The sequence below is a fragment of the Podarcis vaucheri genome (assembly GCF_965113315.1).
Source record: "Podarcis vaucheri genome assembly, chromosome: 4".
NCBI classification, from domain to species: Eukaryota; Metazoa; Chordata; class Lepidosauria; order Squamata; family Lacertidae; genus Podarcis; species Podarcis vaucheri.
Genome location: NC_138762.1, coordinates 54058196 through 54063910, shown reverse-complemented (window position 1 = coordinate 54063910; position 5715 = coordinate 54058196). Strand labels below are relative to the sequence as shown.

General features: G+C 42.1%; 1 long non-coding RNA gene across 1 annotated transcript; it reads left to right on the top strand.

The window, feature by feature from the left end:
* Positions 1-528: 528 nt before the first annotated feature.
* Positions 529-3097, top strand: LOC309531405. The gene is made up of 2 exons (XR_014219301.1): positions 529-805; positions 1143-3097. It is a non-coding gene; the product is annotated as an uncharacterized lncRNA (long non-coding RNA).
* The last annotated feature ends 2618 nt before the right edge of the window (positions 3098-5715 follow it).

Below are 5715 nucleotides of genomic sequence, written 5' to 3'. Positions count from 1 at the left end.
CCACTTAAGGGCCGCTGTGGCATGAGACCCCTTTCAGCCTAACAAGCTTGAGTGTGAACCCTGGGCGGCTTTGTGGGTGGGTGGTCTTCTGGGAGAGTTAGCTGAATGGAATGGGGTTGCATTCCCTCCGAAGGAGAAGAGATATAGCATGGGAATACTCCTTGAACCACCATTGTCATTTGAAGCTCAGGTGGCCTCTGTTGCTAGGAGAGCCTTTTGTTAGCTTTGTCAGCTCTGGACATTCCTGGATAGGGATAACCTGACCACTGTGGTTCACGTGCAGGTAACCCCAAGGGTGGATTATTGCAATGCGCCCTATGAGGGGGATGCCGTTGGGTCTGGTCTGGAAGCTTCAATTAGTGCAGAATACTATGGCTAGACTGGTGCTGGGAACTGACCTCCAGCACATGGCACTGGTGTTAAAAAACCTGCACTGGCTTCCTATCTGCTACCAAACTAAGTTCAATGTTTTTCTACTAGCCCTGAAAGCTAAGGCCCAGGATACCTTTAAGGGCCACCTTGCCAGCACACCCTAAGACTATCACTGAAATCATTGGGGAGAAATCACTAGTTGTTCCCTATGGGCCAGAAGCATGACTCATGCCATCAAGGAACCGTGCTTTCAGTGCTGTGGGCCCATCTCCTCCCTACTGAATTTTGTACACGTTATATTTTAAGCCACTTGGAGAACCATGTGGCGAAAAGTGACCCCCCCCCCAGCAATTAAATTAGCAGCTTAACAATTCTGCTACTTTTCTTCCATTTCCAGGTCCTCCATCTATGGTGCGGAGGATACAGCTGATCAGTTTGCCACACATTTGCACCTGATCTATGGTAAAAGTCTCCTTACTCCTTGACAGGACAATAGAATTGTCTCCAGGAAGATAGACTGCCTATCTGGGCTTACAGATTCTGGGCAGTTCTCTGGGCAAGCACCACAACACATCTGCACTTTTATCTGTTAACTGGTAGCAAGCAATTCAAAATATTGAATTGGCTGTTGCTATCCGATTAACAAAAGGTAATTGTCCACAACATATTTCAAGGGCAACTGGGTTTTGTGGGATTTCCACTTGTGCAATGGGACTTTACCTGTGTGCTCCTAAATTTGTTTTGGGATTCCTCTTAACTCTCTGGAGCAGATTAGGGGAGGGGGCAGGGTATGCAAGGGGGAGAAGAAGAGAAGTCCAATAGTGCAAGTGGGAATCCTTGTCTTGGTAGGATGTTTACTTAGCACTGCATTGGATACAAGCCACTCTTTTTCAACTTCCATTGAACTAATCTCATTTTGGTGAAATACCTCCTTTGAAATTCGCCGTGTATTGTTCACCATCGGCATGGATTTTGGCTAATATAATTGCACCAAACATTGATTTATAAATCAACCAACCATACAAGGACGAATTTGATTTAACAGCGGGAAGTATTAGTGAGAAGAGGTTACAAGGTAAGTGTAATCCAGTAACTTGCACCTGGTCCATCACAGTAATCCTGATGTTTATACAGGCACTTCCCTTGGTTCACAGGTGCTGTGGCTGACATTTGATAAACAATAGGGAATCCTAGCATATTTTGGCTTTTAGATTTTTGGTCTAAAAGCTGCCACTTTTCTTCAAATACTTCAAAAACACATTAATAACAAAATTATCTTTCCAGTTTTCACTCTTCTGTTAAAATAATGAAAGAACTGGATCATACCAGAGGCCCAGTTCATCTAGCGTTCTGTTCCCAATCCCGAATTAAATGTCTGCACAGTAGATGTTCAAGTCTGCCCTTCTGATATCTCCTCTGTTCTACCTGATGCATAATCTGACATCTGTTTCATGAAACTTGAGTCAATTTCAAGAACATCCTCAGATACTTCTATCTAAGCACTAGGGGAGCAGCTGTTGGTACAAAAATGATGGTGTGTGTGTGTGTGTAGATGCACAGCTCTAAACAGAGTCTTTGAACGGCAGCCTTCCAGAGGTAAGCCAGCTGGATGCCATGCTACATCTGTACACCCAGAAAGGAGTGGATTTCCAGATTCCTTGCTTGTCCGCTACTGAAGGGACATGCAATTTGATTCAAGTTGGTGTCAGTGAAGTTTGCTGAGCTAATATGTGCCACTGTCTATTTTAATGGTCTACATAGTTTTTTAAAAATAAAACAATCTCAGTTTTAATTAAAGCACACACTATATGCCAGGTGCCATGGGGTTTGAACCAGGACCTCTGTGTATTGAGGGCTGGATCATTGCTCTGTATGCCACCAGGACTGCTGGTTAGAAAAGAGAAATGGAGACAGTTGAAAATGAGACATTTGCTCAACAGCCCAGAATTCTCCCTTGAGGAACTGTGTGACCCCAGAGGGCCGGATTCTTGCCCCTCTCTGATAAAAAAGCTGCCCTCCATCGGCCTGAGTATTTTATCAGAGAGCAAGGCCAGCAGGTTATCTTTGTACATTAACAGACTAATGGTTTTCTACTGGCCTGGATGTCTACAGAAATGTTTGGTAGCATTTTTCTTCCCAGTCATTGTCCTTCATTATCATTGTCCGGTCATAACTGGAGCCTCTAAAAGCCTCTCAAACAGCCAATTTTGTGCAAATGTCACACATTTCTTCTGCTAATTTGTTCTTTTTGAAGGGTGGCAGCAATGGGAGTGTTTTCTGATCTTGCTCAGCCCTGGCTGTTTTATTATCTGCTTTTAATAATTCTGCACTACTCTTTTTTCCCAATGAAGTTAATTGCATGCGTAACAGTGCATAGATCAAGCAGCCAAATGTGTTGACCCGAAAAGGCAAGCTGGTCTGGAAGCCTCGCTTGCGGCATATTGATGGTCAAGATGACCCCTACCTAACTGGTAGCAGCTGTAGCACTGAGCTCATATGCATTTCACATGCTTTGATGTAGCCCCAGGCATAGCTAGAGGGGGAGGTAATCATTAATACCATCCACCTGTGTTCCCAGGTGACTGTGTGTATCTTTACTTGAGTGCAGACAAGTAATCTCCTTTCTGTGGAGTCCATTCTGCAGAATGCTGTGATCGGGGCAAGGAGGGAACTGTTGGACCTTTGTTGTAAGTTTTAACCTTCTTTAATAAATTGTTAGACCTGATGCATCTTTCTTTGGAATCCCTGCATTCCTGAACTCCCTTGAGTCCTTCCCTGGCTCTGCAGGGCGTTTCACCAAGTTATTCAAACACTAAACAAAATCTTCAAGATAATGAAATGCAATTATAACCACACTGTGGTGTTTTGTATGTGTCTTTCGGTTGACTTGAATGAAGCAACTCTCATAAGTAAGAATGCATAATAAAGCTAGATAGGTGCTTCCTGCCCACTGCATCCGTTACAATGAAGGCCACTAGAGGGGAAATCCTTTACAAAAAATAATAAAGGAGCAAGGAATAAGCACAGATCCTGTAATGATAAAATAACACCACTGGACAGCCTAGTGATGGTTGGAGGAGAGCCATGCGCTGTAATGGATCAAGGAGACCTCTGCAATTTTAAGCCACTGAAGAAGTTGAGGTTTTGATGCCTTTATGCAATTTTATGTTGATTGATGTTGCATGAAATTTATGGCAAAGTTGGTAATCAAATATAGGTAACTGGCATCAAATAGACATATGGTCCCTGGTGGCAGCCTGCGCACCCAAGCTAAGACACCAAGTTAATAAGATAAGAGCTAATGTTATTTTTGGAATGCTGGAAAATGTGTAGAACATATTTACATTGGTCAAAGCATTAAATGTGAATTTCGATGCCAAACATACTTGTGGTTGTAAAATTTACAACCCTGTAGTTCAAGAATTTTCTGATTTCATAGATTTATTGCTGCGTAGTAATTTCACGTAGAAAGAAAGATTTGATGACACTTGTCAGTATGATTAATTGGGAACATTTCTGTTGTGTGGCCAGAAGGGGGCAGTCCTTCCTTAAGAAAAATGTGTAAAACCTTGATTGATTGATTTTTTTTTGGTAAAATGTAAGCACAGTGCTATTTGGGTTTAGATCAAAATTAAATTAAAACCGAGAGGCCTTTTCTGCTTATTTGTATTTGCCGCTGGAACGGAATACAGATAGATATAGAACAATGATCTTTCTAGGTTGCATTTGAATTTTGCGTCATTCAATCAGGAAAAAGCAATTTTAAGGGATGAATTTAGATTTGCTTTTAATTTGAGGAAGATTAAAACTTTTAATTAACTCTCTAATACCTCCTTTAGGAGTGGAGCGCCTTTCTAGTCTTTTAATCACTAATCACAAAATGGCCTAATCGTGTTTGATGTAATAGTACCAGTTTAAAGCAGCCGACTTCTTAGGGACGTAGTGAGCTGCCTTATAGCAGGTCAGGCTAGTTGTCCAATTAGTCCTCTGTTCTCCACTGTGACTGCAATGCTCTAGGGCAGCAACATCTGTAGGGCCACAACTCCAGTTATTTATATACAGTGGTAACTCAGAAGTCCATTTGACTTCCAAAACATTTTGAAACCATGGCATGGCTTCTGATTGGCTGCAGGAAGCTCCTGCGGCCAATCGGAAGCTGTGTAAGCCACGTCAGATGTTCGGGTTCCAAAGAACGTTCGCAAACGGGAACACTCACTCCCAGGTTTGCAGCGTTCGGGAGCCAAAACGTTTGACTCGCAAGCCAACCAAGGTACAACTGTATTCATTTCCTTTATGAAACGAAGCAGTAAAAACACACACAGAAGAATTGATTGCGTAAAAACAGCTAAAACATTTTCACACATGTAAACAATTTCACACACACACACACACACACACACCATACGCTTCTAGCCCTGCATGCGTTGCTCACTACCCCTGTCTGTCTGCCAGCCCCACCAACCCCCTTGGCCTCTTGCCAACACCCCTCCACTCACAGCTCCGTCATCCCTCCCATGCTGTTCTGTCGTCAACTTTTTCCCCTTACAAAAATATAGTATAGTATACCAAATGTGCTAAGAAATATAAAAAAATAATTAAATCACCTGGTTCAGGCTTCCCCATAACTGTCGTTATTGAATATGTGGATGGGTAACATGAAAGCTTGTTGCTTTGGAGATCTTTTGACATGGATGTAAGCTGCAGCTAGGATTTCAATAGCCCAGCAATTCAAAACCTTGAAAAACCTGCATTTGTTTGTGTGGTATAAGAACGTACGGAATTTGGCTATTGTGGGGGAAATACACATCAACTATGAGTTTCCAAGGTGGGAGGGTGGAGGATCCAAAACATTTCTGTGTCATCTGGTGGGATGTTATTTCTTATGCTTTGGACCTAGATTGTCAATATTCACCATCCACACCAGCTTGGCAAATACAGATCTCTCAATTCATACTGGTGTATTACCATTTCCTTTTCTTATTATTTATTCATTGTTTGCTTTGTATATGGTATGATATAATATCCTGCCACTGCACTTTTGGGCTGTTAGTAATGTCAATGAAAATATATAAAAACACAGTACAGTGGTACCTTGGGTTACAGACGCTTTAGGTTACAGACTCCACTAACCCAGAAATAGTACCTCTTTGCTTCAGGATGAGAACAGAAATTGTGCGGCGGCAACAGCGGGAGGCCCCATTAGCTAAAGTGGTACCTCAGGTTAAGAACAGTTTCAGGTTAAGAATGGACCTCTGGAACGAATTAAGTTCTTAACCTGAGATACCACTGTATATATCTCATATATATATATATCTCATATATATCTGTATATATATGCACCAA